The sequence below is a fragment of the Fukomys damarensis genome, unplaced genomic scaffold (assembly GCF_012274545.1).
Source record: "Fukomys damarensis isolate Sample0158 unplaced genomic scaffold, DMR_v1.0_HiC HiC_scaffold_12, whole genome shotgun sequence".
In the NCBI taxonomy this organism is placed as follows: domain Eukaryota; kingdom Metazoa; phylum Chordata; class Mammalia; order Rodentia; family Bathyergidae; genus Fukomys; species Fukomys damarensis.
This window is the reverse complement of record NW_022900924.1, coordinates 32,593,879-32,610,585: the sequence shown is the minus strand read 5'-3', so window position 1 is coordinate 32,610,585 and position 16,707 is coordinate 32,593,879. Positions and strand designations below refer to the sequence as shown.

Genomic DNA, 16,707 nt, shown 5'->3' with positions numbered 1-16,707 from the left:
GGAAAATAGGTAAGACTTGTGTTCCAAATTATGCCATAAGTCTCAGCACATTGTATTAGAAATGTGACCCAAATTTTGCTGTGGTCTTCCTTACAGCAAACACAAAGAAAGGCAAATCAATTGCATAATTCCCAGTACTCACGAAATAAAATTACCAGTGAAAATACAGCTTCCCCTGAAAGGAAAAAGGGCTGGGAATATAGCTCAAGGTAGTGTTTGCTAAGCATGCACTGAGGCCCTTGGCTTAAACTGTAGTAGCATGTGAGGAGGAAAAGCAAGAGTTCAAGAGAAGAAGATAACTTCTGAGTCACCTGGGAAGAGTTTTTCTGATGTGGTTTAGTGAGCCACAGTTTAAAGATCTTCTTTCAAGAAAGAGGGTAATGAATGGTTATAACATCCTTCACTGTAGCACAAAGCCAAGAGCAGCGAGCAGGGCACACATAGAGGGCAGAGGGCACTATTTGGTCAGTGTGGGCTGCTTTTAACAGTGGAGGAATAGAGAATGACGCGTCCTTTCTTGCACCAAAGTCTCCCATTTGAAACTCCTTCAACTTGCTTCTCCCTCCCCTCCAACTGCAACGCCCCCACCCCTACCACAAACTTTCTGGCGTCGAAGTTGGGTTGTGTACTTACACAGGAGCCTAGAAGTTGACAGAAACCACATTAGGGTTGGTTCTCTTAAAAGAGCCCTGAGGAAGTCGTGTGAGGTCCTCTGTGGGGCTGACATCAGTCAGTTCACAGAGGAAAGACAGGCACGTGTGAGAGAGGGCACTGAATGAAAAGGAAAGAAAGTTTGACAGTCAGGCCCTGCCATTTCAGTTCACATCTCAGAAACTCGCCCTGCTGTTCATCCTCTACCTATTTCTAGGTAAACCTGCCTCCAAAACACTTTGTTCTGAGTTGCATCGTATCTAATTTAATTAGGTAATTTTTCTATTTCTTTACATTATAGAGTCTACAAATAAAAATGAAACAAGACAAACAAAGAATATCTGTTTTGCTGGTGAAGAGCAAGATGAGAGTGATTCAGCCAGGGGCCATTTGGCGATCGTTTCGACAGCTGTCTATGCCTGGGATTCATTTTGAGGATGCATCCACCACAGACTCATAATCCAGTGTTCTCCTTTCCCCTGCGACACTTGACTGGGCCCAGTAAGCTAGGCTTAGGCTACCCAGAGAATAGAGAAGGAGGCAGTGACATGAAAAGGGACATGACCTTGGAGTCAACCAGGTCTGGATTCCATAATTTTGCTCTTGTCGGTAACTCAACCTCTCTCAGCCAACTCTGAAATAGGAATGACAGTGCCTCCTTTTGGGGTTCATGGTAATATAAAAATTAGCAACAATGCCAAATAATAGTTCAGTATGTAATGTGGGACCTGATAAGGAAATAGAAGGTTCTCTGTAAATGAAGATGGTCCATCCATCCATCCATCCATCCATTCATCCATCTGTCCGTCCATCCGTCCATCCATCTATCCACTTACTACTTTTCTTTCTTTTTCCTGCTCTGTGCCAGGTCTGAGTACCTATAAAGAAGAAAACACAGGGTTTTTTGGTTCAGTATTTAAAACTTCAGACAAATTGGAAAAAAGAGGGGAATATATTTTACCCAGCATAGGGGGTAGTGGTCTTTGCAGCCACTTTCACCGGATGATTATTTTGTAGCCCATGCTGTGGCTGTGTGGTGTCAATTTATCCATCTGCTCTCACCGTCCTGTAACTCAGTGCTGGTAAATACAGTAGTGCACTTGCATCCATAGAATCCTCTTGCATTCCACCCCTTGGGAAAATGGAGAAAAATATTCCAAGGACTCTTGTCTTTGTATTCCTGAAATTAGTCTGTTGAACCTTCTTAAGATACTTTTAAACCCCTGCTTGCAGCATTACTTTCTTTCTGATTATCAAAGTTATATGTACTCATTTTAAAAACATGGAAAACACATAAAACTCAAAGAAGGAAAAAGCAATTCTTGCTTTTTTGTACCTAATATATATGCTTTTTATTTTTCTCAAACAGAATCTCACACATATGGTAAATGCTTCCTTCACATAGCAACATATTATAAAATCTCCTTGATGCCATTGAGTATTTCTTTTTATTCTTGTTTGACTCTCTTTTGTTTGATCAAGATAATATTGAAAATACCAAAGCAGAAAATCCGAAAACTTGAGTCCTACCTGTCTAGGTAACTATGGGCAAACTAACTCAGTCTTCACCTGGATGATATGCAAATTATGTCCCAGTCTCAAAAGTTTATGGTTTCAAGCAGGGCAGTTATTATTAAAATACAAAACAAAACAGACTCTGAATTTAAAAATACATATTTTCTGATAATCCCAGGATTTTGTAAGTATCTACATGTACAATCTTTATATGACAAGAAATGGATGACCATCAACGGTATCTATGCATGTGACATGATATTCAGAAAGGGAAGGAAAAATACTTAAAATTCCTTATTACTCCCCCACCTGCTGTGCTCTGTCAATGTTATGAGTCTCTGTGGTGGCTGCTCCTGCTGGCTTCTAGAATTTAAACTCTGACCCCTACCCAACCTTGAGGCCTTTATAGTTTATTGAACTGTGTTATTAAGTCTCTAGAGGGAGTCAATCAAGCCTCTATATTTACTTTTTTTTTTTAGCAGTCTTAGCTACTTTTAAATAACTCTTATGTATATTATTTGTAGCAAACATTTCAAGGAGAACCAGACTCTGTGTTTTCTTAGTTAAAAAAAGAAACCATGGGGCTAGATGTGTAGTTCAGTGGTAAAGTATGCTCTTAACATGTGTAAAGCTCTGAGTTTAACCCCAAGCTTCAAAAAGAAATTAAAAAAAAAACATTCTGACAAAATGATCACTCTTTTTACTGATTCTGTTTCATTCTCTCAAATCACAAATTCTCATTACTTTAAATCCTAATATTTCAAGGATTATTTCAACCAAAACTACTTTCTAATGACTAAATTTCTAATGACTTTCTCTGACTAGATTGTAGTTAGCTAAACAAATCAAAACAAACAATAAAAGTAGAAGTGAAATAACCAAGTAATATTGTCAGAAAAATGGTAAAATAAAAGCATAGAAAGTGTCTATATGTGTGTGCGTGTTTGTGTGCACACCCGCACAAACACACACTATACATACGCCTGCCATGTTCAATGAAAATAGTTGTTGAGTTGTCACATTTATTTCACATAAATATTTTGGTAGATTCCTGTGTATAAAATTCAGAATCCATTATCTTATACTTTTTAGTCTCTATTTACACTTTCAGTTTCTCACACCAGAGAAATTATTCAGTATTTACACGTGTGTCCTATTTATTTCACTTAAGATTATTGCCTCAATGTGCATCCATTTAGCTATAAACATCTCTAATTTCTCATTCTTTGTGGCTGAGTAGTACTCCATTTTATTTTTTTAAAAAGACATTTTTTAAAATCCAGTCTCCAGCTGATGGGCAGTTGGGCTGTTTCCAAGCTTTAGCTATTACAAACTGTGCTGCTGTGGGTGCATGGGTGCACATACATTGCTGGGTTATGATTCTTTTATAGATAAGGTGAAATAGGAAGAAAAGGGGCAAAGGGGAAGGGGAAGTGAGATGGGTAGGGGAAAGGAAATAAGGGAATGAAATTAACATGAGAAAATGAAAAAATGGAAACAAAGTCTTTGTAGATAGGGAGGGCAGGGCAATAGGGAAAAAAAATAAGAGCCAAGATGGATTATGTAAAGATACAAATTTCCAATGATGAATGTCATTATCTTGTATAGCTAAAATGTACCAACAAAATTAATTTAAAAATAAAAGATTCAGAATCCAAAGACTAGTTGGTTGTATCATTCTGAGCAAACCATTAAACCTTTCATTTATCAAGTGAAAAAAATAGCACTGTCTGTGAGAATTAAATGAGAACGTGAAAATAAAAGCAAATCTAAACTGAAGTGATATGCAAAGATATGCAAAAGATCAGCTTGATTTCTTCCCATTCATATTAGGAAAACTAAAAAGATACCAATTCCCCAAACTGTTACTTTCCTTCAAAGAGGTTTCTAAGAATGAGCCCTTGAAGTTCTACTCTTGGGTTCCATGAGCCTCACCAACTACCTCACTCAGCGGGCTGTATGACTGAGAAAGCCAAATGGCAGAGGAGGGTTTTTATGATACTGAAAAATCTTCCCTCTTGACTGGAGGGAAAGAGGGAGTAGAGTGGTACACAGACGAGAGGGCAGGAGTGAGGCCTACGTTGCATTAGCCGGTACCATCTATGCCTGCCCGACCTCAGTTTTGTTATCTAAAATATGAAATCCTTTTTGGCAGCAAATGTATTAACGTTAATAATTCCATTTATATAACGTTTTATAATTCGTATGCATAATGTTGCTTGGCTCTATTCTCAAAAGAATGTTAAGATACAGTTTGATAGTTATTAGTCTCCCATGTTACACTAAAGAAATATGGGCTAAGAGTAAAGAGCTCAAGCGATTAAACACCTTAATAATTCCCTAGTGGTTCCATCATTTATTTTAGATTCCTTAGCTCATTGCTGGTCTAACTCTTGATTATGGCTTCAGTTTCCACCCTACTCAAACTACCTGTGTTTTCCCTGGGGCAATAGTTTCCAAAGTATGGTCCCTAGATTAGGAGTGTGTGCCTCACCTGGGAAGTTGCTAGAAATGCATATTCTCGGATCACATCTCACCCAGTGAATCAGATCTGGGGAGTGCTCACTATTCTTTAAGAAGCCGCTGGGGTACTCTGGTGCACGCTCAAGCAGAGGAGCACTGAGACATTGCGTTCCTTTGCTTACCTCCGGGTCTTTCAAGCGCTGCTCCTCCTTCTGTGCGGAAGGCCCTGCGTCCCCATCTCAAGCTCCAGATCCTGCATTCACCCCCATGCTCCTCAGCTCTCACTGACCCCACCCTTATCCCAGCATTCCTTCGAACTGATTTCCTCCTAACTACCTACCGCAGGTCTCAGAATTCTTCCCTAGGTTGATTGCCCTCCTTCACTCTCCCAAGGAGAATCATCTGTCACATTCCTCTAGAAAGGGTCATGCACGTTGCTCACCATTAAATTCTCCATCTCACCTTTATAGGCCACAGACTTCCTGAGACTGAGCATCACGTCTTATTTCTTTCTGTATCTGTATAGTTCAGAACGGAGTAGGTGTTTAACAAAGGTTTGCTGAATGGAGAGATTAGTGATTAAATGAATGTATAAAATTGGTTACCAGGTGACATACTAAACCTTAAATCTAAAACAGCTGATTCTAAACCAGTCAAGGTTGTGTGTAAAGAGTGCTCAGTACACTGCCTGGGTCATAGCAAATGATCTACAAATGTCCAATTTCCTCACTTTTGCTTCCTTTCCTCTTCCTGAAAATATTTTGCACAAAACTCAAGTACTGAATAATGACAACATGCTGTCTTGATTTACTGACTCTAGGAAAATGAAGTATAGTTTTCAGCTATCCACCTAGGGTTTTCAAGTGTATCCCAGTCAGAGTCAAAACTTTTGATCAGCACTAACAGTAATTTATTGTTGACTAGCTGGAATACTGGTGTTTTTCTCCTCTCATATTTAAGCCTCAATCCAAATTCTGTTATAACATTTTAAAAATATTTTGAACAGTTGAAAGTTTAGCACTAACACCATGATCATCAGTACATCTCCAGCTCAGGTCAAAGATTCTCAGCCTAAGCCCTACAGCATTTTGAGATAGGTAATTATTTTTTGTTGGGGGCAGTCTTGTGGAATATAGACGGGTTAGTAGCATTCCTGGCTTCTACTCAATGGATTCCAGTAGTGCACATGCATACCTGCACCCACACTCAAATCCACACACCTCCCCACTTTGAGATGGTCAGAAAGGTCTTCAAACACTGCCGAATATCCCTTATGAAAGAAAATTACCTCCCTTATCCTGTTTAGAATCATGACTCAGAGCAACGATTAACATTTTGTCATATTTTCTTTGTTACACATTTCCCCCAAACCATCAAAAATCAGTTGTAGATAAGCTGCAGTTCATCTCCATACACTTTAGCAGATATCTTCTAAAACAAGGGATATTACTCTACATCATTATAATACCATTACACATATAAGGGTATTTGTAAATTTTCTAATGCCCAGTCCATAACCTTTACATGTGCAAGTAATATCAGCCTCAAGTCTGAGAATAGAAAATATTTTGCAGGCCAATTCTTGTGTTGTATCGGAAAGACAAATGAATTATTATAAATTGTTTTTGCTATTAGGTTGAGGTAACTTGATTTCAAATGGCTTCCCTCATCTTTAGTGCCCTGATTAAATATTCATGACTAATCTATTGTGTAGTTGCATTAAGACACTTGAGTTTGTTAACAATTAAAATAAAATCCAGTTAAAAATGAACTTCTGAGCACTTGTTGACTACAGACTTGGTACTTTTAATTCCCAGATATTTCCATTCTCTTTTCATCATTCCCTTATGGTCTCTTTTTATATCTGTACAGTTTAACAACTGATTCGTCCTTCTATGATCAATTCTTATTAGATTCTTCAATTTCCTATTCTCCCTGTTCTCCTTTATGTGGAATTTATGGTAAATCTACAGCTCTCAAGGAAAGGAATGGCCTTCTTATTTACACCAAGGATCCCAAGATTTGCTGCAGAAAAAAAAAATCCTTGAAAATGACAGTATAAATGCCTGGTCTCCATATTCAGTGGAGTTTTTGCAGCATAGAGATCCTATGATGTCTCCTTTACCTAATTTTCCACAGTGGCCATTTCACAGACCTCTGGCCTCTGCCCCCTCTCATTAGATGACTTCACTCTTCCTCTGACAAGAAAGTCTCTAACTTATAGCTATGCAACATATCTACTCATCTATATTCTAATCTTTGCTCCTGGTTTCTTATGTAAAAGATTGTCCATCCTTTTGCCTAAGACCCAAGCTTTGGTTAAGGAGTCTTTCTCTTTGTCAATCTCTATAGCCTTGGTCTTTGCATAAAGCATTCCTCCTCCTTCTATTTCCCTAATCACTTCCTGGCTACTCATATGCCTAAACGTAGTCAAGCCTCTCTCATCTGAGAAGGAACTCTTTTTTTTTTTTTTTTTTTTTTTTTTTTTTTTTTTTTTTTTTTTTTTTTTTTTTTTTTTTTGTACCAGGGATCAAACTTGGTTTTCTTGTGTTTGTGAGGCAGGCGTTGGAACCACTGAGTTAAATCCCTGGCTCAGGAACTCTTTCTTTATCCTAATCTTCAACTACATTATGATTTTATGCATCCTCTGAACAAATATCTTCAAAGATATTCATGGGAATAAAGTTCATAGGCTTCACCAGACTCTTGTCCCTTTATCCTCAGCAAGGATGAAAACCGTCTTCTTTACACACTTTTCCTGGGAAATCTTGTCCACTCATAGCTTTAGTTACCCTCCATGTGCTGCTGACTCTTAATGTTTTCTGAATTTCCTATTTCCTGGTTTTCCAAATGTACAGGCACCCAACTCAGTAGGGTCAGGCAGAATTTGTCACTTTGCCCCGTTTTCAAACAAACTCCTACTTGTTCCCTGTCTTAACGAGTGAGGGTCAAGACCAGGATACATCATAGATAGTTCGCACCCTTGCCCTCCATGCCCAGTCATAACTGAGTGCTTCAAGAGGCCTGCTTTTGGAATGTGAGCTCCACAGGCTATTTCTCCATCATGGTCAGCCATATCCTGATGCTCTGGGTGACTCTGACAGCATCATAACCAAGATCTCCATGTCCACTCTTGCTCCACTCTAGTCCATTTACTATGATGAAAACACTGCAGTCTTTCCACTATAGAAATGTACTAATTCTATTGGTTTAAGGGCCAAGCAGTACTCCTGAAACATATTTCTTTGTTGACAGTTGAATGTGCTGTACTATGATAGGTAAGAAACTTTTTGTAAACAATGAAAGCTCCATGTGGTCTATATGGTATTTCATTTTTTGTAGGGTTAATATATATTAATCACAGAAAACTATAAAAAAGCAACATGCATGTAGTATATATATGTATGTTTATATAATATATGCTTATATGATATAGTTAAAATAATATATAATATACATGAATGTATAGAATGCATCATCCCATACATCTTGTTTTTAAAAAACTAAACATATTTTGTGTTGAAAATTTCAGTAAATAACCCGGTAACAGTGCCCATGATAATTGAGACAGTCATAAACTAAGAAACCACTATGAATTAACATGAGTACTGTACTTTTACTTTACTGAGAACTTGCTGCAGTCTTCCAACTACTTTCTTTACTACTGTGGTAAAATTTACCATTTTTTATAAATTATACTATTTTAACCATCTTAAGTGTATCATTCTGTGACATTAAGTGCATTCACAAAATTGGGTGGATACCACTACTGTCCATTTCTAGAACTTTTTCATTACCACAACCAAATAACTCTATCCATTAAAAACTTCTTATTCTTCCCCTCATTCCAGCCTCTAGTTACCTATACTTGCACATACTATTTTGTAATTTGTTTTTTTACTTGATTGTTTAATATATTTAGTCTCCATCAAAAATTTTAATGATTGTGAAGACTTTGCTAATTATAGTATTTGGTTATTTAGTTTCCTGTATTTGGTTATTTAGGTTAAGGTTTAATCCAATTCAAAATTTTCACCCTCCAGAACAGCACTGCATTGAATTTCCTTGGCTTCTTTTTTTTTTTTTTTTTTTTTTTTTGAGAAGTTTTTCTTTTCAAGCTTTGTGAAGATTCAAAACTGACCCCTACATTAACAGTGAATAAATCATTCTTAGATGGGTTCTGTTTTGTTCAATGTCTCAAGATAAGTAAAAGGCAGACCTAGAACTAGGATCCCGGACTTTTAACTCCCTATCACTGTCTATCTAGCCTGTTTCAGCCATTCTACTATTTCTCAGCTTAGAAGATAGCGGTTGCAACAGAATACAAGATCAGAGGACGACACTTGTGGAAAGACAGCCACACAGAGCTGCCAAGTCTGGGTTAAGTAGAACAACTGCAGACATTAGACACAGGTAAGGGGCCCGTGCAGGATTTATGGCCTGTAAATCAAGCCAGGATACCGTAAGGCTAAATGGAGCCAAGGCTGCACACAGCTCTGAAAAATTCAGAAAATTAGGACCTGCAGATGGGCAGTAGCCTACCTTCTGGTCCCCCAAAGCTCTCCATGTGAAGAACTTGCTAGCCTGGAATTCCCAGGCTTTGCAGTCCACCTGTACATATGTGTCAGTTTAATAGGCAACATTATAATGACCACATGTGGGGAACTAATCACTTGAAGGGAACAAGGCTAATTTAGCCACTAGTGTTAAGTAGGCTACTACTGCTAAAACTCAGTCTGCCTTACTTTTTGGCAAAAGTGCTGTTATATTGGTAGAGGAAACATCAGGTTTGAAAGCAATCTTTAATCTCAAAAAATAACATTGATTATTACTTTATAAATACACTATTTCATAGGAAAAAATCTAAAATATTAGGTCCATAGCAGAAAAATAACAAAAGGTATTCTTCAAGGCAAATTGTTTCTAACTCTTGAATCAGTTAATGTTGACTTTACTCAGCTACTTTTCATTTTTCTAAGTTTTATTAACTTGGATTTTCCTGAAAGCAGAGACTAGGATGACGCTGCATGAGCAGGTAGCTTATTTCTGAGGTGATCCCCAGGAAACAGAAGTTGGAAAAGAGCAAAGCCAATAAGTTTTCTTAAAGAAACTGTAAGCAACTACATCTTATACTTCCTGGGCATTTCTAAGGGACTGAGTAGATCATGACCCAGAATGGTCCTAAAAAAAGATAAGAGGCAACAGTATTTACCCATGAACCTCCAGTACCCCTTTGACTGACATTTCCTTGTGGATCAGTATTCAATCCATCCTCCCACCCTCTTACCCCTGTACTTCTGGGATGTAGACTAGCTGAGAAGCCTTCTATAGTTGCGGAGAAAGTCCCAAGAAAATCAAAGCCTTCTTAAATTACTGGCAACAGCATAAAGTATCATGGCCACTTTAAGAAACAGCCTGACAGTGTCTTTAAAACTTAAATTTATAGTTTCCATATGGTCTAGCAATTCTACCTCTAGTAAGAGGATTGGAAACATATCTTTGCACAAAATATTTTAATATAAATATTCATAACACCATTACTCATAATAGAAAAAAGTGGAAACATCCCAAATGTCTATCATCTGAATAATGGTTAAACAAAATGTTATATATGTATACAACAGAATAGCATTCATTCATAGAGGGGAAGACATACTGAGCAATGCTATAACATGGATGAATCTTGAAAATGATAGGAGCCAGTCTGAAAGGGCACACATATATCATTCAATTAACATGAAATGTCCAGAAGAGGCCATTACCCAGTTTTATGCAGAAAGCTTCTATGCCTGAACACAGAAAGTAGATTAGAGCTTTGCTGAGACAATGAATAGGAATGGGCTGTGGTTAAGGCATCCCTGCATTCAGCAGTACAAATTTGGGGCAAGGATTTTAAATCCTTGTTTTAAGTTTCCTAAACTATAAGTAGAAATAATAAGGCCAGACCACTGTGGAGATTAAATTGAACAGAGGAATAAGGCCTTTGACACAAAGCACATCTTTAGCTAATGGTAGTTATTGTTACTGTTCGTCACTCCAGTGATTATTATTATGGAGAGAGGGCACACAGTGAGCACAGCACAGCATAGGAGGCACAAAGACTGCAAAACAGTAGAGAGTGGGCCCGGACTCGGTGCAGAGACTTTGTCTTTGTCACTAGTTGGATCACTATAAGTCTTTAAGGCCCACTTTACTTGAATTCCAACTACCAATGGAGTACAATGTGTTTCTGAAAAAAAAAGTATCTATAAAAATGGAAATCTACATGGAGAATTGAAGGGACCATAAAGATCATCTCTAAGAGGTTACAAAGGGCCTGTGTAGACTTTAAGGGTAAACTCTCAGCCTTGGAATTAAGAATTAGATCAATAGCTGAGACTATCCCTGGGCTAGCACTCTATAGCACTATCTCATTTAAATCAGAGGATAATGCCATGAGGTTAAGAGCTAGTGTTACCAGCATTTTTTCCTAAACTAAAAGGGCAGGAAGGGCAATGACTAGGGATGTAGCTCACAGGTAGAGCACTTTTCCAGTAGGCATGTGGCCCTACCATAGATTTCATTCTTCAGCACCACCAAGATAAATAAGAACAACAGTGATCCTAAGACCCAGGGAACTCCCAAAGTCAGACAGGTAGAAAGTGGCAGTGTCACAGTGCAAACTCAGGTCCGTTCAATTCAAAAGCATGTACACTACAAGGAAAGGGGTGCCGACCTGAGAGAAGTGCAAATGAATATGCGTCTTGGAGAGAAACGAGGTTAAGCTCTGGACGTTTCCTTTAGTTGGTCTCATCTGGGAATACGACCTTGCAAATCTCTCAGCCGCATTCACATGTGCTCACGGTGCACACCCCAGGGATGCATTTACAGAAAATGCACTGGCGGCAAAGCATCTGCCAGCCTCCACTGTATCAGTAAAATCACTTTCAGGAAGATCTTCCGGCAAGGACAATTTGGAAATGGATGCCAGGGAATGTGACAGGATTGAACCAAAGGTAAATGATAGCTCAGACAACAGCAGCCAGGTGAAGTTAGGAGCAAGGAAAGATGCAGGACTGGCTCGTCAAGACAGGAAGGAAAGAAGATCAGATTGGTTCTGGGTGCGGCCGAAGAAGGGAGTCGGAGGGAATAAAGTATCCTCTGGTAGTCTCAAGACTGAGAAGAACAGGGAGGGGATGGGAGTTCTGTGAGATGGGAGAAGGAGGGGAGAGGAAGGTGAGAGACAGCCACAGAAAAACCTTGTACAGTTTCACCAAAGACTGTGATTTGCCTTTGCTATAGCTGTTGGTGTGGAAGAGAAACTAGATTAGTTATTGATCTTTTCACTTAAAAAAATACTCAGGAATTTTTAATGAGTTCATGATGAAAATGATTATGTTTTTGAAGTACCAAACATACAAGGGTTTTTTTTTTTTGCATTTTTTTTCAGTATTTTTTTCCAATGAGAAAAAAAAAAACCAACTATGAAACAACTATGAAAGACATACAGTTGTCTCTTGCGGGGGGAGAATTGGTTCCAGGACCACCCAACCTGTGATATCAAAATCTGCGCATGCTCAAGTCTCTTACATAAAATGTGCCAGTGTTTGTAAATAATCTACACACATCCTCCAATATACTTTAAATCATCTCTAGAATAACACCTAGTGCAATGTAAATGGGGTGTAAATAGTTTTCACACTGTATTGTTTGGGGAATAATGAGAAGAAAAATAAGTCTGTATATGTTCAGTACAGTTGAATCTTTTTCCAAATATTTTCAACCTGCACTGGATTGAATCCAGGGATGCAGAACTCCTGGACAAGGACAGCCAACTGCATTTCAATTATAGAAGGTGCTATTTCTACCCACAGGTCAGTTGGCAATATCCAGTAGGTTTCTCCTATGACTTTTTTGGGTGCAATGCTCTAAATATTTTGGCAGACTCCCAGAGGACTTCTCTTACAACCCCAGTCCCCGCCCCGCCCCACTGTGTCATATGATTCCAGCAACTCCCTAAAGCAATGGCTGACAGATGGATGGGACCAATGTTAAAGCCCTAGATATTAAGGCTTATTACCCAAATAAAATTATTATTGTATTTTAATTATTATAAACTCAATAATCATAGCTGACATTTCTCAAAATGCTAAATTTACTTTTAACAATTCTTCAAATGATAGGTGGATGAATTTAAATACACTTGATATTCATGGTGGCTTAAAATCCAATTATGCAATTAATAGTGTGTTAATGATTAAACATTCAACAATGTATTGAGGCATCACCTTTGAAATAGAGTCTCAAAACTAAACTGCTGCCTAAAAACCACATGAAAGCCAACATGTTTGCTCCTTTGTGTCAAACATATTGCTGAGATTGTGAGCTGATTTTAGTTAAGAGTTTTAAATAAATCCTCTGTTACTACCATATAGTAATTACTAGTTAACACAGCTGTTTAACATGCATCTTTTTACTTATCTCTCAAAAAAGGAAGATATTATACCCCTATTGCAGATGTAAAAACTGAGCAGCAACGTGGAATGCAGTGGTTTTCAAACATCTTAGCACCTTAGCAAATTCTTATTAAGAAATCAAATATACACTGTCTGGCATGAGCTAGACTCCAGGTTCAGTCTCGAGTACCACACATTCGAAAATTACAAGTGTGATCCAAAAAACATGCGCCGCAGATTCAGACAATCTTGACTGAATATTCACTAGCAGGTATCTCTAAATCTCAGTTTCAAATTTGTAAGATGAGAATGACAACATTGCAGAGTTCTTTTCACAATAAGTTCCTAACCTCGACTCTTTGTCTTCCCAAAGAATTAAATGACTTCTTCAAAAGTACCGTCACTTGCACAATCTAAGCGTTCTGCCACTAAATGTGTGGTTTTTCCCACTATATCATGTGACTACCGATTGTATTCCTCCAGTCTATGTCTGCCATGTGCCGTGCACTCTTTTAATGAAACGAGTAAACATGCACGTCCTGTTGATAGTGGCCTCCTCATGCACAGCAGAATGTTGGATTGGAAAGAAACACTTCAGACATGTCCTCAACCCAGACCCCAGACTCTCTGACAGGCTTCAAGGGCTTGCTGAACACCCAGAAATTATTTACAAAAAATGTTAAGTGTGTACACATATATTTTTCCTTAGGGAAATGGCCTATAGCTTCCAAGTTATCTAAAGTGTCCAAAAACTGAACTCATTGATTAAGGAGTCCGTGCCCTTGATCATACACCTTGATTTTCCTTTGAAAAAAAGACCCATAGATTGGCAATCCATTCATCCAATCTCTGTCCAAAAATGGCCCATGTTCCCAAAATTTTACTAAATTTAAAAAATAATCAGCCAGATGTGATGGTCCATGCTGGTAATCCCATCACTAAGGAAGGTGAGGTAGGAGGACTGCCATGAGTTTGAGGGCAGCCTAGGCTCCATTGAGAGTTCAAGGCCAGCCTAGACTACATAGCAAGACCCTGTCCCCCCAAAAAGAGAGAGAGAGACAGAGAGAGACAGAGAGAGAGAGAGAGAGAGAGAGAGAGAAAATCTGTATATAGCAATCAAATAAAATATTACTAGGTGTTGAATGGCATCAGGGAATTATTTCCTTAAGTGCTATTAAAGAAAAATTTCCAATAATTTAATTATGGATGTATATGAAAGCTTTATGGCCATATCATAAAACTTTGGTAGCATACAAGAAAAAAAAAAAAAAACTCTAGCAGATCTACTCCAAAATTCACTGTCCTACTTTGTGGAATAAGAGACTACAATATTCCATATAAAATAGCTTAAAAGTAATTTCTAAAATTCACTCAACCTTTGGCAGTCATTTGGGGAAATCATTAATTTGTTTCAAGAATAAGGCTTAATCCTGTTAAAGTCTACCAAAATATTTTTTAAAAAATTTTTTGCCATGAATACAAGTACCTTTGCTGAAGGTAAGTATAAATTATGCAAAAATGTTCCATCTCTGACCTGGTTTAGCACAACTTTTCATTTTAAGTAGGACAGTGACACTGTGGTTGTCATACCCCTTCCTCCTTTAAATAATAAGCTTTAAAAATTATAGAACACTGAATAGAGATTATATCAAGTTTCCTCTACATTCTGTACCTGTTTTCTACTATTAAGAGCATCTTACATTACTGTCGTAAATTTGTCTCAACTGAGGGGCCAATATTGTCACATTACTGCTAACTGACATACACACTTTACTCAGATTGTACTAATACTTTCATCATTGCATGAGATCAGGGGTATTTGCTATCAACATAATTTGTCACTGAGGATAGCAACCTCGATCACTGGCTAACCAGCATTTGCTGGATTTCTGCACTCTAAAGCAACCATCCTCCCTCTGCCTTTCCATATTCTATACCAGTGGTGGTGAACCTATGGCACGCACGCCATAGTGGGCTGTTAGTTATACTGGAAGCTCTAAAAAGTTTGCCATCACTGCCTTATGCTTTAGAAGCATATAACTAAGAATAACATACATTCTAGTCCTTCCCCCTTTTTGAGATGCTTACTAAAATATTTATAGGTAAAATGAAAAACTCAAATATTTCTTTTGAAATAGTATGACCAAAAAAAAAGGGGGGGTGGTGAGGATGGAAAATAAATAAAATGAAGGATGGTAACATGCTGATAGCTGTTAACACTTGGGATGTATACAGAAAAATAGCATATACTCTCTATTTTTGCATATGCTTTGAATATTTAAAATAAGAATTAAAAAATAAAAGAGTCACCAGGTAAGGTTTCATCATAAATTGAAGAGATCTTTCAGATTAGAATTGTAAGTGGAGCAATCCTCCCATTCCCAGGACATACTCATCAGAAAACAGAGCAACTGCAATGCATGACTTTAGTGGGATGAATTTGAACTGATTTGTGTTATCTGCCAGAGGGATTTAACAAACAAAAAATACCTCACCATAAAATGGACTCATACTTTTTTCTCAGCCTGTATCAGTCTGTGGGCAGAGAGTATCATAGGTTCCATGTTCCATGTTCCATGTTATTGATGTTATGCTAGAAACAGAACATTCCGGTATTGCTTAAAAGGATGAAACAATAGGACAAAAGGACAGCCTGATTGTCTAAATGCCAAGAGGCCCCCTATTCCCAGCAAACAAACAGCCTCCCAGCTATGTAGTGTGACCGTCCACCAACTCTGATTTGGCTCTGTGTTTTGCTTCCCCTTGGTCTCTGTTGCTCCTCGCCTAACCAACCTGATCCTGGATGAGGACGAAGTTTGGGAAGAAAAATGTAGTCCCAGAAATCCAGAAGTCACAGGGACTACCATACAGAGCTGGCTAGTACCCTCAGAGACTCCGGGTTTACCCTGCCGAAATGATTGGGTGAGAGACAACCACAGGAGACCACTGTGGAGAGGGAGTGGGCCAGATGTAGATCACCCTGAGAAGTATAGGGTAGCCTGAGGACATCCCATTGTAGGGACCAAGCAGACCCCACAAGTGTTGACTTTGAGTCCCGTAGTTTATTTGAATCTCCGCATGGCCCACATCCAGCAGAGACCAGGAGGCTGATTGCATTTCCTATCTACCAGCATGAGCACGGACACCCCTTGGTCACTACTGTCCTGGATGCATGGACAGAAGGGCCTCTGGTGCAGGGAGGGCCCTTCAGAAACACACCCTAAAGAAAGCTGAGAAAATTGTGACCGGCTGGATCCCTGAACTAGAGAACCTATAAAGACACCACTCAGTAAAAAATATGGAAGAATTATTCTCTTTGAATCAATCATTTTGGTTTTTATATTTATCATTTTTCTCTTTCCTCCAACAGATTTTTTGGGGGATCTGGGTTTTTAAATTCTCTTTTTTGAACCTCTTTTCTTTTAGTTTCTTTCCTTTTCTCTTTTATCCTTTCAACTTTTGCCCTTCTCTTCAATCTCATCTTCCTTTTATTTTTCATATTTTGTCCTCTGTTCATGTTTTCCCTGTAACCATTCTCTAACACGATTAATTTCCCTTTGTTAAACAGGATACCCAACACATTTTTTTCTTTTCTTTTCTTATTTTTTTTTTTTTTTTTTTTTTTAGTTACAGGTTTTACTTT

General features: G+C 38.2%; 1 long non-coding RNA gene across 2 annotated transcripts; it reads right to left on the bottom strand.

Annotated features, from left to right (window-relative positions):
• Positions 1 to 1,490: 1,490 nt before the first annotated feature.
• On the bottom strand, positions 1,491 to 15,628 carry LOC104867862. Of its 2 annotated transcripts, none has more exons than XR_781876.1 (4): positions 15,560 to 15,628; positions 5,092 to 5,188; positions 1,613 to 1,783; positions 1,491 to 1,529 (listed from the first exon to the last, which is right to left on the bottom strand). It is a non-coding gene; the product is annotated as an uncharacterized LOC104867862 (long non-coding RNA). The 2 variants fall into 2 exon arrangements; XR_002025623.1 differs by having other exon boundaries at positions 5,092 to 5,147; positions 15,560 to 15,611.
• Between the last annotated feature and the right edge of the window lie 1,079 nt (positions 15,629 to 16,707).